The 23,368-nt window shown below is 45.1% G+C and overlaps 1 protein-coding gene and 1 non-coding gene across 2 annotated transcripts in view; one reads left to right on the forward strand and one right to left on the reverse strand.

Moving 5' to 3' along the window:
* Positions 1–23,368, reverse strand: part of LOC149275413 (lipid scramblase CLPTM1L-like) — a 169,857-nt gene that overhangs the window by 65,273 nt on the left and 81,216 nt on the right. The gene's annotated exons all lie outside the window — the stretch shown is intronic.
* Positions 2,082–2,211, forward strand: LOC149275414 (small nucleolar RNA SNORA35). The gene has a single exon (XR_016279395.1). It is a non-coding gene; the product is annotated as a small nucleolar RNA SNORA35 (small nucleolar RNA).

Consider the following 23,368-nt stretch of genomic DNA (forward strand, 5'->3'; position numbering starts at 1 on the left):
AGGTCCTTCTTCTGAGTACACACAATTAACAACCTAACCCAGAGACTGCAATTTAAAAGTTTCCTATGGGGGACAGTGTTGGAAGACTTACTGAAATCTGGATAGGCTATATCAACAGCTCCCTGGTCCATTATAATAAAGGTAGTTTGACAGGATTTTCCTTGCAGTAAATGTGTGCGGTTTATTATGATACAAACCACTTCCAGATATTTAACAACTTTAGCATGGTTTCCATTAACCCCTTGATGAAAATTGCCGGTCCGGGCACATCACGGAAAAACATGTCGTTAACGACTAATGACGTGCCAGGTCCGTCATTTGTTAAAACGGGTGAAAAAATCGATCCGTGATCGATTTTTTCACTCAAACGGTGTTGCTCTAATGCCTCGACATAAAAAAAAAAAACATTCTGCCCCCCCCCCCACGATCGCTCCTAGGGGCGAATAAAAAAGCATGTTTGAAAGACTGCACGTCTTTCAAACATGGCGGCGCCCGCCGCAGAAAAACGGGTTTAGGAAGCGATCGCGAGTCGCTTCCTTTGCTTAGCTAGTGTTGCTAAGATGCCTCAGTAGCGAGGCATCTTTGCAACACCTGTTTTAGCAAAGGAAGCGACTCGCGATCGCTTCCTAAATGCTTAACTTACCTTCCCGGTACCAGCGTCTTCGAAACACACGCGGTGTTTCAAGATGGTGGCGCCCATCAAGCCGGGGGGCGGAGCCTGCTGTCATCATCGGGGGGGGGGGGTGTTGCTGGATGTCATGGACATCCAGTGAATAACACCCCTAGTGGTCAGATCACTCATAAAAGTGATCATGATTTGATAAATCAAAGGCAATGTTTTCTAAACATTGCCTTTGACCAGTATTGGATCTGCCTCCCTCCTTCACTTGCTTCGAGTGAGGGAGAGAGACAGATCGGTGTGTTTTCTGGTATTTCAGGTATTCTGAATAAAATAAAATATATATATTGATCCAAAGGCTCTTATAAGAGCCACCCTGATGAAATATAAAGGAAGGCTGGGATTCAAGCAGTATATTCCTTCCAAGCGCTCTAGGTATGGAGTGAAGGTGTATAAGCTCTGCGAGAGCGAGACAGGGTATACTCATGCCTTCCGGGTATACGAGGGTAAGGATAGCTACCTTGACCCTCCAGGTTGCCCAGAACATCTGGGCACCAGTGCCAAGATTGTTTGGGACCTAATATTCCCCCTTATGAACAAAGGCTACCACTTGTATGTAGATAACTTCTATACAAGTGTCCCTTTGTTCAAGCTGCTGTATTGTTTCGATACAGTAGCTTGCGGTACTATAAAAAAGAACCGCTTGGGTTTCCCACAACACCTGGCACGAACCCGGCTAGGAAAGGGGGAGACCTCAGCTCTACGTCAAGAGGAGCTTTTGGCATTGAAGTTCAGGGACAGAAAAGAGGTGTGCATGCTGACCACCATCCACGATGAGAGAACCGTGGAGGTTTCTGTCCGTGGCAGAGCTGGGGTCACTAGAAAGCCAGTGTGCATCAGGGCCTATAATAAGAACATGGGTGGAGTTGATCTGTCAGATCAACTCCTACAGCCCTACCTCATTATGAGGAAGACAAAGGCCTGGTACAAGAAGGTTGCAATTTACCTAATGCAAATTGCAACCTATAACGCTTTTTTGTTGCACAAAAAAGCAGACACTGTGCTGAAACTGTCTTTTTTGCAGTTTCAGCTCCAAGTAATTTCAAGTATCTTGTACCGTGATGCACCTGGTCCCCAAGTGGTGATGGGAACCAGCAGGATTGGGGCTACCCATTTTATTTTTAAAATCCCCCCTACAGCAAAGAAGCAGAATCCCCAAAAGAGATGCAGGGTATGCTACAGCAGGGGGCAAAGAAAGGACACCACATTTTACTGTCCAGATTGCCCTGGAAAACCTGCACTCTGTGTCGGTGACTGCTTCAAGTTGTATCACACAGTTTCCCATTTTTAATTTTTTTTTGTTCCTGCTCCATTTTTGTATTTATTTATTTTTTTAAAATTTTTTGTTACATTTACTGTTTTTTAGCTTTTATTTGCTCCACCATTTTTTAAGCGTTTTTATTTGCACTGTCAAGTGAACCCTGTGTCCATTCCGTGGCATGAGGGACCGCTTAAGGTGCTAGATCAAATCCCTTCTTGGAGATAGGCCAGGCTTTCTTGTAACCTGTCCCTACTGATAGTTGGGTACAAGCATTTTTCTTTACCCAGATGTAAAACTTCCTAGTTGAAAAACTGAATTGCTCATGTTCCAAATGTGGCCCTTTTGCCCCCAAACAATCTGACAAACCCATGCATGTGGGGTATCAATGTACTCAGGAGATGTTGCTGAACACATATCGGGGTGTTGTGGGACAGTGACATATACCAGGAGCTGTAATTTCACACCTGAAGTACAAAGTGTGTGAAAAAAACACCAAAAACAATTACTATCACAAACTTTGACAAGGGTTGGTGGTAGGATTAGTGCATGGAAAGGGTTAAACTATCAGCATCTAAAATACCCTGGGGTGTCTAGTTTTCAAAAATATATGGTTTGGTGGGGTAAATTTAATTTGCTGGCTTCAAAGATGCCCCAAATACCACATGGAGACAAAATTACCAGATTCAGAGAAAAATGGTTTTGAATTAGCAAAACGCTACTTGTACTTATTGCCCCATAACGTGTAGAAGAAAGCAAAAAAACATAAAAACATTGGGTATTTCGAAACTCGGGACAAATAGTAGAATCTATATAGCGGGTTTTTTCAGTAGTTTTTTATGATGAATAAAAGATTTTTCAAATAAAAGTGAGAAAATGTGTTATTTTTTGTCATATTTTATTATTTTTATTATAGGAAATTAGATCATATGGAAAAAATTATGGTGTCTGAAGAAAGCCCTTCTTGTCCTGAAAAAAACAATATATAACGAAGGGTACAAAAAATAGAATCAGCTTTTGTCACGAAGGGATTAATTTGCCATCTATTGATGGCTACCTTTTTTGTCAAGTGGTACTACAGTTGCCAACTTCCAGTATTCTGTAACTAATCCTGACATTATTGACTGGTTAAATACGTCTGCCAGAACACTTTAAGGCTCTTTTTTTTTTTACACCAAATTTTACACCAATTTGGGTGTATCTTATGTCTTATGGATTTGTTTCTTTTTAATTCACAACTTCTTTCTCTGTAAACACCCCTGTTTTACATGTTCCTGTGCCGAGAGGTTGTGAAAAGTTTTTTTCTGTTTTTTTTTGGTCGCCAAAGATGCAGTTCTAAGGCGGAAACTTTCAATTTCAATCTACTCTGACCTGGAAGAATTTTTTAGAAGGGTGCAACTTAAAGAATATTTTCATGACAAAGAAAACACTAAAACAATGGACTACAACAGAAAAAAGAACAGCCTTTTCACTCGAGCACCAGGCCGAAATGCAAAACTAGACAGCTAAAATGAAAGTTTCCGCCTTAGAACTGCATCTTTGGCGACCAAAAAAACCCAGAAAAAAACTCGGCACCGGAACAAAAATAATCCGTCTATCACCATCAAATCAGCAGACAAGGGAAGAACGGTAGTTATTATAAATACCCAGCACTACATAAAAGAGGGACACAAATAAAGAAAAGGAATCCCAGCACTTCTAACAGCTTCCAGTCTCTAGGACACTTTATTAAGCGAGAGCAAACAAAAGCAACATTTCGGCCAAACAGGGCCTTTGTCAAGCTAACACTTCAGTCCAAATCACACCCTTAAGTAGTGAGTATAATTCTATACAAACCAATCAGGTTCAGTAAAAAGTCACACCACGTAATGCAAACAATTAGTGATAATTACATATCTTATTTAAAAACAATCAATCACCAAGTGATTTAAAAACATCAAATAATTAAAATGTTTACATCTACATTATACAGTATATTACAAATAATCAGACATATTAATGGCACATACTAATCAAATTCTAAGTAAATACATTGTGTCTCCATAACTTAATCTCTTCCTGTTGCCCTTCTGCCAATGTCTGATCATGTGACCAGACAAAACCATGATTGCATGATGACATCACGCCAAAAAAAACCAAAAAGACTAGGTATTCCCAGGTGGTCTCCCATCCAGGTACTAACCAGACCCAACCCTGCTTAGCTTCTGAGATCAGACGCATTCAGGATGGTATTGCCTACAAAAGTATGTCATCAAATCTCCCAAAAAGGGGAAGAAGGTGTATCGGCAGAGCGGTCATCAGGACGACCAAGTACATATAATGTAGACACAATCATTTAATAACATTAAAGAGCCACAGCAATAAAGTAAAATGGGAAGAAAATAAAGAAAGAGAAATACTATGAACAAATATGCAATTAAAGTATTAAGCACATCCCATGCTACCCTATACCCAAAATAGTCCATATTCTGAACAAAGTGCAGATTTAAATGTTAAAATATTAAGCATATGAATTTAACCCCTTAATGACAATTGACGGTCCGGGCACGTCACCTGAAAACGAACCGTTACCGACAATTGACGTGCCAGGACCGTCCTGACTTTAAACGGGTGCAGAAAGTGATCTACGTTCGCTTTCCGCACCCAAACGGTGTTGCTGTAATGCCTCGACCTCGAGGCATTCAGCAACGCCATGATCGGCACTAGGGGCCATGTCTGGCCCCTCCCCTGGGCGTCAACATCTGCCATACATTGTATGGCGGCGGACGCCCGTTTTAAAAGTGTTTAGGAGGCGATCAACGATCACCTCCTAAACTTAAATGGTGTCACTGGAATGCCTCGATCAGGAGGCATTCAGCGACACCAAACACTTACCCCAGGATGGGCTGTGACCGCTCTGGAGAGCGGTCACAGCCGCCGCTGCAAGTGATCTTCGCCATCCGCAAGATGGCCACCGCCCGGGGAAAAAAATTATAAAGATGAAAAAATTCGCTAGACGGTCTCCAGACCCTTTAGAGAAATCTGGCTCCACTTGCAGGTTGAATACAGGTACTGCAAGTCAATGGAGCCCAGCTTTCTAATCACAGTGTGATTAGTAAAAATAAATTAAAAAATAAAATAAAATTAATAATTAGAAAAAATTAGTTAAAAAAACAGTAACATGTAAAAATAATTTCCCACTGATGATCAGGGGAACCTTCAAGTTGAAAAAAATGTAAATTTTTTTTTTTTTAAAAAGGCAAAAAATAAAATAAAATATATATAAAAAATATATTTTTGTGAGCAAGCCCTAAAATTAGCACATTAGCTTAAATCAATTCTCGCATGGAAAGAGTTAAAATACTGGCATATTAAATGTCCATGGGGTGTGTCTTAAAAAATGTATGATCTGATGGGGTAAATTGAATTGGCCGGGTTCAACAATGTCCCAATTAACACGGGGGGAAGGATGGCCACACATCTAATTTCCAATTAGAAAAATGCACACGTCCCAAATGTGGCCTTTTAGGTCACCCAAAAAATGACAAACCCATGCATGTGGGGAATCACTGTAGTCAGGAGATGTTGCTGAACACATATTGGGGTGTCGTGTGACAGCGGCATATACCAGGAGCTGTAAATTCATACATAACATAGGTGTGTGGGGGGAAAATACACACAAAAAAATACTACTGCAAACTTTGAAAAAATTCTGGTGGTAAAATGTGTGCATGCAAAGAGTTAAAATACCAGTATTTAAAATACCCTGGGGTGTCTAGTTTTCAAAAATATATGGTTTTATTGGGCACACTGAAATGGCCCGGCTCAAAGATGTACCAAATAGGGCATGGGCAGTGGATCCCCAAATGCCAAAGTTCAACATTGAAAAATGCGCATGCCCCAAATGCCAAAGTTCAACATTGAAAAATGCGCATGCCCCAAATGTGGCCCTTTTGCCCCCAAACAGCCAGGCAAAATCATTCATGTGAGGTATCGCTGTACTCAGGAGATGTTGCTGAACACATATTGGGGTGTTTTATGATAGTGACATATACCAGAACCTGTTAATTCATACCTGAAGTAAAATGTGTGTGAAAAAACAAATGCAAAAAAAATGACTACCACAAAGTTTGACAAAGACTGGTGGTAGATATGGTGCATGGAAAGAGTTAAAATACTAGCATTTGAAATACCCTGGGGTGTCTAGTTTTAAAAAATATATGATTTGATGGGGTAAATTGTATTGGCCGGCTTCAAAGATACCCGAAATGGCACATGGGGGGAAGAATTGCCAGATTTGGAAAAAATGGCTTTGAAATAGCAAAACGCTACCTGTACTTATTGCCCCATAACGTGTAGAAAAAAGCAAAAAAATATAAAAACATTGGGTATTTCTAAACTCAGGACAAATAGTAGAATCTATTTAGCAGGTTTTTTCATTACCTTTTATAGATGAGTAAAAGATTTTTCAACTAAAAGTTAGAAAAAGTCATTTTTTTCTACATTTTTCACCATATTTTATACTTTTTTTAATAGTAAATAATATGATACAATCAAAACAATGTCATCTAAAGAAAGCCCTTCTTGTCCTGAAAAAAACAATATACCGTATTGGCTCGGATATAGGCCGCACCCTAAAAGTTTGGTGCTTTTTTAAAGAAAAAGTTTTTTTCTTTAAAAAAGCACCAAAAAACATGCTGCCACTCTGTCTTCTCCCTCCCCCCCCTGAGATATGCTGCCACTGTCCTCCCCCCCGAGATATGCTGCCACTCTGTCCCCCCCCAAGATATGCTGCCACTCTGTCCTCTCCCCCCCCCCCGAGATATGCTGCCACTCTGTCCTCCCCCCCCCACCGACTTACCAGAGCAGACTCCCGGGTGTCTTGCGGGGCCGAAGGGGGACATCTATGCAAATCGTGTATACAACTCCCGGTGCCGGCACTCAGCGGAAGTGCCGGCACCGGAAGTTGTATACGCGTATTGCGTAGATGTCTTCCGCCGGCCCCGCAAGACACCCGGGAGTCTGCTCTGGTAAGTCCGGGGGGGGGACGTTCACCGCGATGCGCTTAGACAACCCTCTCGTGCCGGTACTTCCCTCGTGGAAAGTGCCGGCAGGGGAGGCTGTCTGAGCGTATCAGAGAGTAGGATACAGGTCCCCTGCACCGCTGTGGGGGATCTGTATCCTAACCCTGCTGCCTGCCCGGCAGGCGCTAGACCCCGAATATAGGCCGCACCCCCACTTTAAAGACTTAAAGTGGGGGAAAAAAGTGCGGCCTATATTCAGGCCAATACGGTATAACTTGTGTGGGTTCAGTAAACAGGAAAGAAGAAAATTACAGCTAAACACGAGCAGCGCAGAAATGTTAGAACGGCCATTGTCACGAAAGGTACAAAAAGTAAAATCAGCCTTTGTCACGAAAAAGTAAAAAAAAATAAAAAATATCCCTATATTACATCATACATATAAAGTGATAATGTGTACTATGTTACACATTTAACGTGACAGTGTATTAAAGTGAACCAAATTTGTCATGTGTATAAAATTTAAAACTTGTAAAATTGTTTCAATAAAAGTGTATAAGAAATCTTAATACTAAATGGAAAAGTAGAACACATGCATATTATTGCTCGAAGATGAGTGTGTGTGAAGTTCTAAAAGTGAACCAGCACCAATTTTCATCAAAGAATCTGTGAAAAATATAAAAAGGTTAATTACTATCAAAAGTATCAATAAAAGTTTACTAAAAAATATAAAAAGTTCTGCTCTATTTTTCGCTTGGACCACTGACAACTTTTTATCCAGTAAAGCGGATGGATAACCTCTTTTTAGGAAGCGATTGGTCAATTCTTCTAGCTGTTCTTTTAATTTAGTCTCCTGTGACACTATCCTTTTTACTCTCAGAAACTGACTGTGTGATACTGAATCAAACATAAATGAGGGATGATAGCTGGAATAATGTAAGAGAGGCTAAAAAGCCTGTGGTTTCCTGAAGACATCAGTTTAAAAACCAGTGTCTGACTTTGAAATTAAGATGTCCAAAAAAGTCAACTTATGATTATCTGCCACCATTGTAAACTTAATCGAAGCGGAGACAGAATTCAAAAAACAAAAGAAACTATTGAGAGACTCCATATCATACTTTATTGCTGTGGCTCTTTAATGTTATTAAATGATTGTGCCTACATTATATGCACTTGCAGAAAGGGGACTTCAGTAATATTAAAGAAAGACAAACTTTTGAAGTCAGAACGATTCAACTACTCAACAGCAAAAACAGAGAACTCAATGCCGATTTGGGTTTCCTGTCCCACTACACAGGTTTTCCATAACCCTCCCCCCCTGCTATATGTACTGTATTTTTAAGTGCACCATGTTCATCTATATTTACCAGTATATATGACAACATGTGTAGACATATGCATTCCCATCCCTAGATTCATCACTGCATTCCTATTCCCTGTATGTGAGCACTAGCATCTTAATTTTTTTTTCCTGTGTCAATTTGTCTTTAGCAGTGCTAACACCCCCCCCCCCCAAATGCCCTACTCAGAACATTTATGACCCTCTGGAAGGACACATACTTTTACAATATCTCACCCTCCCTTATCAGATCTGGGCAGTAACCCCCCCTCTCCCCTGCCACACAACATTGAATTCTATGTGTCATTTTGCTTAGAAATGTTTTAGACTAGAGAAAGGGAGAAGAGCTCCCAAAAGCTTGTCATTCCAAAATTCTGTTAGTCCAATAAAAAAGGTATTATCACAAGATACTTATTTCATCTGTTATTTGATATTGACACCACTGGACTAATGCGGCTAAAACCTCTACTCTAATAAATAAATAAATATTATATTAGTATTGTAGCCTTGGTGGTAATTTTCGTCTCCTTACTTTTTTCTGACCCTTAGCAAGCATTTTTGAGCTAGTGATACAAAGGTCTAGTTATAATTTTTATATATATATATATATATATATATTTATATAGCGATTTTTGTTTACTATGTTGGGGCAGACCGAGAGACTTCATTTTGACATTGACTGGTATATGTTTATTTTGCATGCATATAAGCTTAAATGGGCTTTTTATATATCACTCTGCTTAATTTAGGATTTATGTAATTTTGTGGAATTATATTTGAATTCTCAGTTCTTTCTTATAATTGTGCTCAGGACTTCATTTATTGAATGTGAGACCTAGTTACATGTATAAAATTGAGATTTGGTAATTTATCATCACAGGGTGGAGAATAACCTCTTCTTAAGACATTACATGGGAGGAAAGGTGTGAACTCATCACAAAATAAAAACTTCTTCCACTGTTCCATGGTCCAGATCTTATGGTCAAGTGCCCATTACAGGAGCTTTCTGCAGTGGACAGGGGTCAGCATGGGCACCCTGACTGGTTTGCGGCTACCCAGGACCATACGCAAGAAACTGTGTGTTCTTTCGATAAGAACTAACATTAACATTTTCAGAAATTTCAACTACAGTAGCTCGTCTGTTGGATTTGACCACATGGGCCAGCATTGGTCATCCATGACCCTGTCGCTGATTCACCGCTTTTCTTTCCTTGGACCACTTTCGATAGATACTGACCACTGCAGACAGGGAATACCTGGAAATAGCTGCAGTTTAGGAGATGCTCTGACACAGTCATCTAGCCATCACAATTTGGCCCTTGTCAGATTTACGCTTGCCCATTTTTCCTGCTTCTAACACATCAACTTTGAAGACGAAATGTTCACTTGCTGCCTCATATATCCCACCCACTGATACTGGCCTAAAGTTATGGCTGATCGCTGTATGTCACTTTAAAAATACCCCCATGCATGGGATTGTCGGGTTGTTTGGGGGGTAAAATGCCACATTAGGGAAGTGCGGATTTTCTAACTTGGAACTTTGACATCTGGTTCTTCTGCCCCATTTCTTAATTAGGCCATCTTTGAAGGCGGCTAATTCAATTTACACCATCAAACCATATACCGTATTGGCCCGAATATAGGCCGCACTCCCCCCCCCCCCCCACTTTAAGTCTTTAAAGTGGGGGTGCAGCCTATATTCGGGGTCTAGCGCCCGACGCCCGGGACATGCAGTACCGGGCAGGCAGCAGGGTTAGGATACAGATCCCCCACTCTTGGATACGCTCAGACAGCCTCCCCTGCCGGCACTTTCCACGGGGGGAGTGCCGGCACGGGAGATTGTCTAAGCGCATCGTGCAGACATTCACCGGCTGCAGTGATGCGCGTGTAAACAACCTCCGTTGCCGGCACGTCTGCACGATGGGAGTCCCGGCAATGGAGATTGTTAAAGCACATTGTGCAGACGTGCCGGCAGCGGAGGTTGTTTACGCGCATCGCTGCAGCCGGTGAACGTCCGCAAGATGCGTTTTACCTCTGCCCCCAAGACTTACCAGAGCAGACTCCCGGGTGTCTTGCGGGGCCGGCGGGGACATCTACGCAATACGCGTATACAACTTCCGGTGCCGGCACTTCCGCTGAGTGCCGGCACCGGGAGTTGTATACGCGTATTGCATAGATGTCCCCCTCCGGCCCCACAAGACACCCGGGAGTCTGCTCTGGTAAGTCGGGGGGGGGCAGAGTGGCAGCATATCTCGAGGGGGGGAGGACAGAGTGGCAGCATATCTCGAGGGGGGGAGCACAGAGTGGCAGCATATCTTGAGGGGGGAGGACAGAGTGGCAGCATATCTTGGGTGGGGGATAGAGTGGCAGCATATCGGGAGGACAGAGTGGCAGCATATCTATTAAAAAAAAAAAAACATTCTTTAAAAAAGCCCCAAACTTTTAGGGTGCGGCCTATATTCGGGTGCGGCCTATATCCGAGCCAATACGGTATTTTTGAAAACTAGACACCCCAAGGTATTTCAAATGCTGATATGTTAACCCTTCCCATGCATCAGATACTACCGCCAGCCTTTGCCAAAGTTTGTGGTAGTAATTTTTCTTGTGTTTGTTTCACACAAATTGTACCTTAGGTGTTAATTTACAGCTCACTTAACCACTTAACATTCAGTTAGTGACAATTGACGTGCCAGGACCATCATGGCTTTAAAAAGGTCCAGAAAGCGATCTACGTTCGCTTTATGCACCCAAACGGTGTTGCTGTAATGCATCTTCACACTATCTACCCCCTCTTTGTAGTTCACTTACCCTGCTAAAGTCCTGGGAATGCTAGGCCTCTGTCTCACTGCTCTGCCACAGTGCGCACTGCTTCACTGCTGAGCACTGGGTTATATCCAGGGGCGGACTGACCCATCATGCACTCAGGGGGCCAACGAAGGTCAGAAAACCGAGAGGGGCTCAGTTACGGGTGACCACGTGTCCCAGATTGCCCGGAACAGTCCCGCAATGGGACTTTGTCCTGGATTGAGGTTGCCCAGGACTTAATGCATTGTCCTGGAATTGAAAACGGAGAAGAGAGAAGGGCGCCGTGCATCCGCTCGTGGCCTCTATGATGTGAGAATTTGTGAGAATTAATTAATGAATATGTGTAAATGATTTGTGTGAATGAGTGAGAGAATAAATTATTGTGTGAATAAGTGAGTGACTGTAAGAGCGTTTGTGTGTATCATAGATGTATAATTGATTTGAGGAAAGGGAAAGATAACACAAGCAGAGTGTTTGAGTCTTGGGAACCAAGTTGGCACAGGCAGGGTGTTAATGGAACAAAGATAGCACCACGGGGCTGTTTGTGGATAAAATTGACTCATGCTGTGCAGTTTAGGGATAAAGATGTCAAGTCCTGTGTGTGTTATCTGGGTCCTGGTCAGGTTCAATGTGGGCAGTGTGGATGCCAGGCTTGGCTTTTGCAGTTGCATTTAGCTTGGACACACAAGCGAATCCTGAGCTGGGGCGAATCTCCTAAGTGACATCTCTAAGTGAGGAGTTACAAGCAAAGAAGGAGTTAAAAAGCAAGAAGGAGGGTAAAGTATTCATCCGTGTAATTCCATATAATATATTTATATATATTTTGCGCCTTACTGTCTGTTTTTGCCAGTTATTTGAGCTATCCCCATTGCCAAGATGTTCTCCATGTTTGACAATGCGGTCAGGTGTACATCTTGCTCAATGTATGCAATCCTTGAGCAGCGCTTCGAGGGTGCATATTGCTGTGAGATGTGTGCAGGTTGCTCATTTGGAAGCACAAATCCTGAGTCTAGAGGAGCAACTGGCAACACTGACATCTATTGACAACTTGGAGAGGAGTCTGCTGCTCACTGAGCAAGCTCTCTCGCAGGTAGAGGTGGGGGAGGATAGTGGGGTGGAGGTACAGGACAGTCAGGCAGCTAGCTGGGTTACAGTTAGAAGGCGGGGTAGGGGGAAAAGCGCCAGGGAGGCTAGTCCTGATCTAGCACACCCCAACAAGTTTGCCCGGTTGGCAGATGAGGGGGATGTTAGTTCAGAGTTAGCAGTACTGCAGCAAGTCACTGCCTCTGACCACCAGAGGGGTGTCTGCTTCAGTAAGGAGGGAAGGAGGAGCGCAGGGCAGGCCAGACAGGTGCTGGTAGTGGGGGACTCAATTATTAGGGGGACAGACAGGGCGATCTGTCACAAAGACCGGGATCGCCAAACAGTGTGGCACTCGAGTTCGGCACATCGTGGATCGGGTTGACAGATTACTGGGAGGGGACCCAGCAGTCATGGTGCACATTGGCACCAATGACAAAGTGAGAGGTAGGCGGAGTGTCCTTAAAAATTATTTCAGGGACTTAGGTAGCAAGCTTAAGGCAATGACCTCCAAGGTAGTATTTTCTGAAACACCAGAGAGGCAGCGGGAGATTAGGGAGCTAAACAAGTGGCTCAGAAGCTGGTGTAGGAAGGAGGGGTTTGGGTTCATGGAGAACTGGGCCGACTTCTCTGTCGGATACAGGCTCTACGGTAGGGACGGGCTGCACCTCAATGGGGAGGGTGCAGCTGTGCTCGGGGAGAAGATGGCCAGAAGGGTGGAGGAGTGTTTAACCTAGGGAAAGGGGGGGAGGGAAACTACAATATAGAAGGGGAAGATAGTGTAGATAGAGAGCTGGGGCTTATAAATGTACCTGGGGGTGGAGCGGAGGGAGGGGTTAGAATAGTTAATAGGGATAGGCTTCATAGGGAAAAAAAACCATACACCTCTAAATTGTATGCTTACTAATGCCAGAAGTCTGACCAATAAAACTGACGAACTGGAGTTAATAATGTCTGAAGAAAATTATGACATAGTGGGTATAACAGAGACATGGTTGGATGATAGCTATGACTGGGCGGTTAACATACAGGGGTATAGCCTATTCAGGAAGGATCGAAAAAAACGAAAAGGGGGAGGAGTTTGCCTTCATGTAAAGTCCAGCCTCAAGGCCACACTGCGGGAGAATATATGTGAGGGAAATGATGATGTGGAGTCATTATGGGTAGAAATATATGGAAAGAAAAATAATAAAATACTGATCGGGGATATCTTCGGGGGGGCGTGGCCGGACTCCAACCAGCATGGACGTGTGAGTGTTGAGCTCCTGAGCACCCTGCCCGAAATAAGCTTCGGTACTGCTGCAAACCGCCGACATGGGCAAACACAATAAGGTTCCTGCTACCCCTAAAGCTGCGGGTTCGAAAGAAAAGACCCTTACCTCGGTCCGAGCATTTTTTCAGCCATCTTCGGACCAGGACTCCCGAGACTCCTTTCCCAGGCCTGCCTCTGCTCCGGCCAGCCCGGGTAGTGATGTGACGGGAGAACTCCCTTTGGTCTCGACTGATTCTGACCCGGTGCCTTCGAGTCGCGTGTGGCAGTCGAAATTGGAGTCCTTACCTACAAAGGAAGACATCTCTGCCATTATCGAGCGTGCTACACTCGGCATTCGTGCGACTCTCTCGGCTATTCAGGTGGACATCCGCCATATTGGCGACCGCGTGGCTGCCCTGGAGGACGAGCACCCGAAAATTTGCCAATCTGTGGATGCTCTCACGGCTCAAGTGCGTGACCACTCGACTGTTATCACCCATCTCTCACGAAAACTGGAAGATCTCGATAATAGGGGCAGACGAAACAACTTACGGATCCGAGGCCTTCCAGAGTCCGTTTCCCATGCGGATCTTGTGCCGGTTCTGCGAGAGATTTTTAACAAACTCCTACAGCGGCCGGTGGACTCTGCTGTCGAATTTGACAGGGCCCATAGGGCCTTACGTCAGAAGCCGTCGGGTACTGCTCCGCCACGGGATGTTGTGTGCTGTCTGAGGAGCTACCCCTTGAAGGAGGAGATCATCAGGCGAGCCAGGGATGCTTCGACGCTCCGTTGGGATACCCATACCCTCGCTATCTACCAGGATCTCTCCCCTGCGACCTTGCGGGCTCGGCGCTTTTTACGACCGGTCACACAGGCACTCCGAGACGCCAACATCCCATATCAATGGGGCTTTCCGTTCGCGCTCATAGTGCGGCGGGGCCCGGACTCTTTTGTGATTCGGCACCCCGGAGATGTGCGGCCCTTTGTTGATGCCTTGGGCCTCCCGTCCTGCGAGGTGGATGATTGGGAACCATCTTTCCTGGTGCCACCTTCGGTGGCGGAATCCTCGGAAGACTGGTCGTCGAAGACGGGACGGAGGAAGAGACATCGTCCGGTGGATGACACTCGCGCTTGAACTTGCCCGGTCCTCGGGAACAGTCCGTCAGCCTTATGATTTCGACGCGTTCGTTTTTGTTTTGCACCCGTGCGTATCCTTATCTGCGACGTTTTGATTTACTTTTGTTCGTTTCCGTCCGGCGATTTTATTTTTGTTGTCAGACTTTTCACCATGGCTGGACAGTTCGAGCTGCTTTCATCGGAGGCGCATCACGATGGGGCTGGGGCGGGTGGATGGTTTTTGCCATTTCGCTGAGTATCTGCCATCGGTCATTTCTATCCCGCGCCTGGAATTATTTTTACATGTGGTCCATGTATCGTCCACTTACCTGCTGCTTCTTGGTCCTATGACCGCTTACCGTTTAGATGGCGCAGCTCTCTGTATGTTCTGTTTTTTATTTTTTTTTTTTTGCTCACTGCTAGCCGTATGGGGTCTGTGTTGTGCGGTGTGGGGCGCTGTCCCTGCTTTATTGTGCCTGGGTAGGGTGCGGAGACCTTCCTCGCTCGCTCTCCAGGTTGATGGTCTGCTATATATACATTCCTGCATAGCATGTTTGGATTGTTGTTCCCCCCAGGGCCTTTCTGCTCCGCTCCTGATGGAGTGCTGCAGCAGTTTTCGACCTCTCCTGAGGTCTTTGGCCAAATATTTGATGCCATGGCATCCAGAGTCTTTACTTTTGTTTTGTTGCTATGTTTAAGACTCTATTCATGGTTCTTTGGTTTTGTTACTTTGTTTTATATTCTGACGCTCCGAGACTGTCCATTCAGCTGTGGGTTTCCCCAGATGTCCACTAAATGGTGCCTGACCTGATCCGTGTCACTTCCCTGAATGTCAGGGGTTTAAACAAGCCTCAACAACGGTCCAAAGTATTACACGTACTGAAGTCTTCTAAAACACATATAGCATTTTTACAAGAAACACATTTTAAGTTGTCCAAAGAATTCAAACTCACAGACAAGCACTTCACGCTTGCGTACCTTTCTAGTTCTGCGGTTTCTAAGACCAAGGGAGTCGCCATTCTCCTTCATAAATCCTTACCTTTTCGGCCTCTGGACATCTGGAGGGACTCAGAGGGCAGAGCAATTTTTTTAAAGGGTTGGATAGGCAACCATAAGGTCACCCTTGGTAATGTGTATACTCCTAATATAAACCAGCCTTCCTTCCTCAGTTCTATGTTGTCGAAATTGAGTGATTTCCGTGACGGCATTACTATCTTTGGGGGGGATCTCAACATGATGCTTGATCCGGTTAGGGACTCCTCAGCACGTACTTCTCACATACCTTTCTCCAAAATTCGGAAAGTTAAGAAGTGGTTGCATCTCAACCAGCTGGTAGATGTCTGGCGGTCCCAACACCCCACATCCCGTGATTATACCTTCTACTCTCACCCGCATGATAGGTATACTAGAATTGACGCTCTGTTCCTCTCCCACCAACATTTACTTCAGCTCCACACGTCCTCGATTGGTATCCAGTCGCTAAGTGACCATGCCCCTGTACATTTTGCCTTGAAACTTACCTCCTCCCCCTCGCGGCCGTGGTCTTGGAGGCTTAACGAGAATATTCTTAATGACCCTACCTTCTTGTCGGACCTCTCTTCACATATTCGTAATTACTTTTTGGAGAATTCCTCGGACTCCTTGTCCTTCCCGGTGGTTTGGGAAGCACATAAGGCGGTCCTTAGGGGTCACCTAATCACAATCGGTACCCACCTTAAACGCTTGAAAAGGGCGCACGCCCTCTCTTTGACAACTCAGATTTATAGTTTGGAACAATCCCACAAGTCTACTCTGGACCCCAACGTGCTCCTGCAATTGCAAGCCCTGCGGGAGCAACTCGCCTCCCTTTTAGATACCACGACTAAACGTAATTTTCTGCGGACCAGGTCGCTATTTTATGAACTGGGTGACAAACCCGGAAAACTTCTGGCGCGGGCGCTCAGGGCTAAAAGAGCTTCCACTTTTATTTCTAAAATTAAGGACCAGAAGGGGGCTACTCATTTTGAATCGAATAAGATAGCTGAGTGTTTCCATTCCTATTATAAGTCCCTCTATAGTTTACCTTCATTGGCGAGTTCGGATCCCACTTACCTTGACTCCATTGATGCGTACCTAGCCAAGAATTTGCCGTGCCGTCTCCCGGCGGCGGCTACGGAATCTCTTAATGCCCCGGTAACAGAGGGGGAGGTAGCGGCAGCCTTAAAGTTAACTCCTAATGGCAAATCCCCAGGCCCTGATGGTTTCACCGTGTGCTATTATAAACGCTTTGCCTCCCTATTGGGCCCTCAATTGGCGACCCTGTTTAACTCCTTAGCCTCCAATGCTGCTTTGGACCCGCAAACTAACTTGGCATACATCTCTGTCATCCCCAAGCCGGGTAAGGATCCAGAGCAATGCCCGAGCTATCGTCCTATTTCATTGATCAACACGGACATCAAATTGTTAGCTAAGGTCATGGCCATGCGCCTGCAAACTTACATCCCCTTGTTGATACACAAAGATCAGGTGGGCTTTGTCCCGGGGAGGGAGGCTAGGGACAACACAATTCGGCTGCTTAATTTATTAGCATATGCACAGGGGCGCAAGCTCCCTTTGGCTCTCGTCTCCATGGACGCCGAAAAGGCGTTCGATAGAGTGGCTTGGCCTTTTCTGTTTAGGGTCCTGGAGACTGTTGGTATTTCGGGCCATTTCTTGAATCAGGTGAAAGCCTTGTACGCCGCCCCTTCTGCCCAAATTAGGGTTAATGGGGTACTCTCGCGTCAATTCCGGCTTGAAAACGGCACTAGACAGGGGTGCCCGCTGTCCCCCCTCCTTTTTATCCTGGCGATGGAGCCCCTGGCGCATGCGATCCGCTCCAATAAGGACGTTGTTGGGTGTGAGGTGTCTAAAGTCACTCATAAATTGGCCATTTATGCGGATGATTTATTATGCATAACCCGCAATCCTCTTCATTCTCTTAAGTATATTACGGCGGAACTGTCTGCCTTTGGTGCGTTGTCCAATTTTAAAATTAATTTGCAGAAGTCGGAGATCCTGGGGGTTAATATTTCGGACACTATGAGGGCTGCGATAACTAGGGCCTTTCCGTTTCGTTGGCAAGCTACGGCGATCAAGTATCTGGGTCTGTGGCTTCCCGCGGATCTCTCCAAACTTACTCCCCTTAACTATGGCTCGTTGTTACAGTCAGTGACTGGCGATCTGCGCCGTTGGTCAGTCCCCCATGTCTCTTGGTTTGGCCGTGTAGGGGTTTTGAAGATGAACGTTCTCCCGAGATTCTTGTACCTATTTCAATCCCTGCCGGTCTTTTTGCCGCGGTCGTACTTCGCCTCCTGTCGTAGGCTTTTCTCGAACTATGTTTGGGGTTCACGGGCTCCGAGGCTCGCCTACCAGCATCTCATCAGACATAAGTCCAGGGGCGGTTTGGGACTACCCTGTTTGGAGAGCTACTGGATGGCTTCTCACCTGCGTAGGGTAGTTGAGTGGTCCTTAGGGGCTCCTAAGCAGTGGATCTCGCTGGAGAGCTTCTTCCTGGGGTGTCATGTTTCGGCGGCGCCTTGGCTCCCGGCCAGTTATGGTACGCCTCTGTCGCGTTGCCACCCCACAATATCCCCGACCCTTAAGGTCCTTCGACGATTAGCCGCCAAGCAGGTGCTGACCTCGATCCCGGGCCCTTTGTTCCCTCTTACGCATAATCCCGCCCTATCTCTTCACGTCAGTCAGGATCTCTTACTTTCGCTAGTGCCCAAACGCTTGAAATGTCTTCGGGTATGTCAGATCCTACAGGGTGATTCCTTTCGACCCCTGGGTGCTCTAGTCCCTCAGGACTCGCACCCCTTTCGTTTGACTTTCCTTTATCACCGATTAAAACATTATGTGCAGACGTTGTTGCCGAATCCTCAGCTCAGTCGGGATCTGACTGAGTTTGAACGATTCTGTATAGCAGATACTGAGCCTCCACGCCTCCTCTCTAGACTATATACACTCTTATTGAACATCCAGGGGTCTACGAAGCCGTTCTTTCTTAGCCTATGGGAGAGAGATCTCCGATCCTCTATTGCTGAGTCTGATTGGGACACAATGATAGGCCTGGTTCATAAAGGTTCGGTCTCAACCAGAATACAGGAATGTTCTTATAAACTGCTCTCTCGGTGGTATAAAGTGCCTGCGGAACTTCATATGTTCTTACCGCAGATTTCCCCACTGTGTTGGAGGTGTGGGCTGGCGGAGGGCTCTTACATTCATTTATGGTGGGACTGTGCTGATATCCGCAGTTTTTGGCACATGGTGGTCCGGGTGATAAGGGAGGTCTCGGATCCTGGCTTCGTGGCATCCCCGGGTGCCCTATTATTGCATCAGGTTCAATCCTCTCCTGGTGTTTACAGGAAGTCGTTGACGATCCATCTCGTCCAGGCGGCAAAGGCAATGATCCCTCGGTTTTGGAAGGTGGCGGGCCCCCCTCCTATCAGTGCGTGGGTGTCTCGGGTCAATTGTGTGGCGCGATTGGAGGATATGGTGGCCTCCTCCACAGGTCAGGAATACCATAACACCCTCAAATGGCTCCCGTGGTATTTCTGGGTTGCCTCACCAGGCTTTATTGCTGTATGTCCGTAGGGCGGAGGGGGGTCGTTGGTAGTTATGGGGCCTCTCTTTGTCCTCCCTGATGTTTTCTAGGGTTATTTCCTTATCTGCATATGTGCTTTTGCTAACGGCATCGGTCAGCGTGTCTTTCGCATGACTTTAGCGTGGACATCTTGGAGTATCTCTTGTTTCTGTTCTTGATTTGTTGTTTTTGGGTGTCGCCTCCCGTGCTGTGCGTTCTGCTCGACGGCAATGTACGGGCATACTATCCGTCTCTGTTATTACACAATGTTTCTTCTTTCTGTTGGAGTCTCTCGGACCCTGGTATGCTTATTGTATAAGGTTGTGTCTGATTACCTTCTTTATTATTGTATTATCAGGGATGACTCTGCCTATTTACATGCATGTAAGATATGTGATGTTTTTCTTATTATGCTTTTCCTGAATAAACGGAGATTTGAAGTAAAATACTGATCGGGGTTTGCTATAAGCCACCAAATATAATGGAAGCAGCAGAAGATCAATTATTAAAGCAAATAAACAAGGCAGCTAATCAGAATAATGGTTATTATGGGGGACGTTAACTATCCCGACAAACTGGGAAACCGAGACCTGTGAATCTCATAAAGGAAACCGGTTTCTGACTATAAGTAAGGATAATTATCTGTCACAAATGGTACAGGACCCGACCAGAGGGGGCGCCCTACGGGACTTAATATTAACCAACAGACCTGACAGAGTAACTAATGTGCAGGTCAGGGGGCATCTAGGAAATAGTGATCACAATATGATGCATTATAACTTGTCCTTCAATAAGGGAACTCTTAGAGGAGCCACAAGAACTATGAACTTTAGGAAGACAAAGTTTGATCAACTAAGAGAAGCCCTTAACACTGTAAATTGGGAAAATGTCCTCAAAAACAAGAGTACAGACACTCAATGGGAGATTTTTAAGAATATCTTAAATTCTCACTGTGAAAGGTACATACCGTATGGGAATAAAAGAGTCAGGAACAAGAGAAAACCAATGTGGATAAATAAAAATGTAAAGGGGGCAATAAATGGCAAAAAAAGGCATTTAAGCTACTAAAACAGGAAGGCAGTGAGGAAGCACTAAAAAGCTATCGGGAAAAAAATAAAATATGTAAAAATCAGATAAAAGCAGCAAAATTGGAGACAGAAAGACTCATTGCCAAAGAGAGTAAAACAAACCCCAAAATGTTCTTTAACTATATAAATAGTAAAAAGGTTAAAAATGAAAGCGTTGGCCCCTTAAAAAGTAATGAGGGAGAAGTTATAGATGGGGATCAGGAAAAAGCTAATCTATTAAATATATTCTTCTCTGCTGTATTCACAAAGGAAAATGAAATGCCAGGTCATATACAGCAGGATGAGATAAATGCCCCAGTACATGTCGCCTGTCTAACCCAGGAAGAAGTGCAGTGCCGCCTAAAAAAAATCTAAATAGACAAATCACCAGGTCCAGATGGCATTCAACCCTGCGTTCTAAGGGAGTTAAGTAATGTAATAGACAGACCCCTATTTCTAATATTCAAGGACTCTATAGTGACAGGGTCTGTTCCCCAGGACTGGCGCATAGCAAATGTTGTGCCAATATTCAAAAAGGGGACAAAAAGTGACCCGGGGAATAATAGGCTTGTTAGTTTAACTTCTGTTGTGTGTAAAATGTTTGAGGGTTTCCTAAGAGATGCTATTTTGGAGTATCTCAATGAAAATAAATGTATGACTCCATATCAGCATGGGTTTACAAGGGATCGGTCCTGTCAAACTAACTTGATCAGCTTTTATGAGGAGGTGAGCTCAAGAATGGATCGGGGTGAATCGCTGGATGTCGTATATCTTGATTTTTCCAAAGCATTTGATACGGTGCCACATAAAAGGCTGGTACATAAAATGAGAATGCTTGGGCTGGGGGAGAATGTGTGTATGTGGGTAAGTAACTGGCTCAGTGATAGGAAACAGAGGGTGGTTATTAATGGTACATACTGTGAGTGGGTGACTGTTGCTAGTGGGGTACCACAGGGGTCAGTTTTGGGTCCTATTCTTTTTAATATATTTATTAATGACCTTGTAGAGGGATTGTATAGTAAAGTATCAATCTTTGCAGACGATACTAAACTCTGTAACGTGGTTAACACAATAGAGGACAGTGCGCGGTTACAAATGGATCTGCATAGGTTGGAGGCTTGGGCTGGGATGTGGCAGATGAGGTTCAACACAGATAAATGTAAGGTTATGCACATGGGGAAGAAAAATCCAGGCTGGGAATATGTATTAAATGGGAAAACATGACAACTGACATGGAAAAGGACTTAGGAGTTTTAGTTAACAGTAAATTTACCTGTAGCGACCAGTGTCAGGCAGCTGCTGCTAAGGCAAATAAAATCATGGGGTGCATCAAAAGGGGCATAGATGCCCACGACAAGGAAATAATTCTACCACTGTACAAGTCACTAGTCAGACCACACATGGAATACTGTGTACAGTACTGGGCACCAGTGTACAAGAAAGATATAGTGGAGCTGGAGAGGGTTCAAAGACGGGCAACCAGAGTAATAAGGGGAATGGGAGGACTACAGTACCCAGAAAGATTATCAGAATTGGGGTTATTTAGTTTGGAAAAAAGACGGCTTAGGGGGGACTTAATAACTATGTATAAATATATAAGGGGGCAGTCCCAGGACCTATTTATACCCAGGACTGTATCTACAACAAGGGGACATCCTCTACGGCTGGAGGAAAGAAGGTTTCTACACCAGCACAGACGGGGGTTCTTTACAGTAAGAGCGGTGAGATTTTGGAACTCTCTGCCAGCGGAAGTGGTAATGGTAAACTCAATAAAAGAGTTCAAAAGGAGCCTGGACGTGTTTCTTGAAAGCAATAATATTACAAGTTATGGATATTAGATTAATAGGGACAGAACGTTGATCCAGGGATTTATTCTGATTGCCATATTTGGAGTCGGGAAGGAATTTCCCCCCTGGCATGGGGCAATTGGCATCTGCTTCATAAGGGTTTTTTGCCTTCCTCTGGATCAACACAGTAGGGACACAATATGTATATAGGTTGAACTTGATGGACTTTGGTCTTTTTTCAACCTTATGAACTATGTTACTATGATATGCCTTTTGACCCCTTATGTGCCACTCTGCCCCAAGAAATGCCTTATACCCCCCGGCTGCCAGAGATCACGGGGAACTCTGATCTCTGACAGCCGGGGAAGGTCCGCGCGATGGACGCAGACAACCCCTGCTGCAAACCGCACCTCCTTCCGGCTGCAGCGGAAGTTGTCTACACGAATCGCGTAGACGTCTACATGCTGCCCGGGCAACACACCGGGGAGTCAAAAGCACCAGTAAGTGTGTGTGTGTGTGGAGGGGGAGCCTGACGTTGCGTACCTGCCCTTCAATCCCCGCCACGTTACAGGTGTTGAAGCGGTTAGCCGCTCGCGGCTTGCTTACAACGGCCCCTAGCCCCTTGTTTCCCCTCACACATAACCCCGAACTCGACCCCACCATTCTTCGGAAGCTTCTGGGTTTACTTCAGCCCATGAACCTCAAACATGTGAGGTTCTGTCACATCATGCAGGGTTCTGAGTTCAGGCCCTTGAAGGACCTTCTCTGGCAAGCCTCCCCCACTTTTCATTCCACGTTTTTACACCATCAAATTAAGCACTACGCCAACTCCCTCCTACCCAACGCCCAATTGGCAAGAGACCTGACCGGCTTTGAAAACTTGTGTGTAATGTCTGGCGAGCCGGCCCACCTCTTATCCTGACTCTATGCCCTAATTCTTGAGGAGCACAATAGCTCCAAACCGTTCTACTTCAGCCTCTGGGAAAGAGATCTGGGTTTGCAGCTCGCTGACTCGGACTGGGATAAGATCCTCTCCCTTACGCATAAAGGTGTCATTTCCAGTAGGGCGCAAGAATGCTCCTTTAAATTATTATCTAGGTGGTATAGGGTCCAGCTAGCAGTGCACCACTACCTCCCACAGGTATCTCCGCTATGCTGGAGATGCGGTCTCGCTGATGGCTCTTATCTGCATTTGTGGTGGGAGTGTAGGGATGTTCGTCCCTTCTGGGATGTAGTTGTCAAGGTGATTCAGGAGGTTACGGACCCTGACTTTGAGGCCTCCCCTGGAGCCCTTTTACTGCACCACACCCACTCCTCATATGCTACATATAAGCTTTCTCTCACTATCCATATGGTCCAAGCCGCCAAATCTATTATACCAAGG

The sequence above is a fragment of the Sceloporus occidentalis genome, unplaced genomic scaffold (genome assembly GCF_023333645.1).
Source record: "Sceloporus occidentalis isolate IW3139 unplaced genomic scaffold, rSceOcc1.0.p SCAF_290, whole genome shotgun sequence".
NCBI lineage: Eukaryota > Metazoa > Chordata > Lepidosauria > Squamata > Phrynosomatidae > Sceloporus > Sceloporus occidentalis.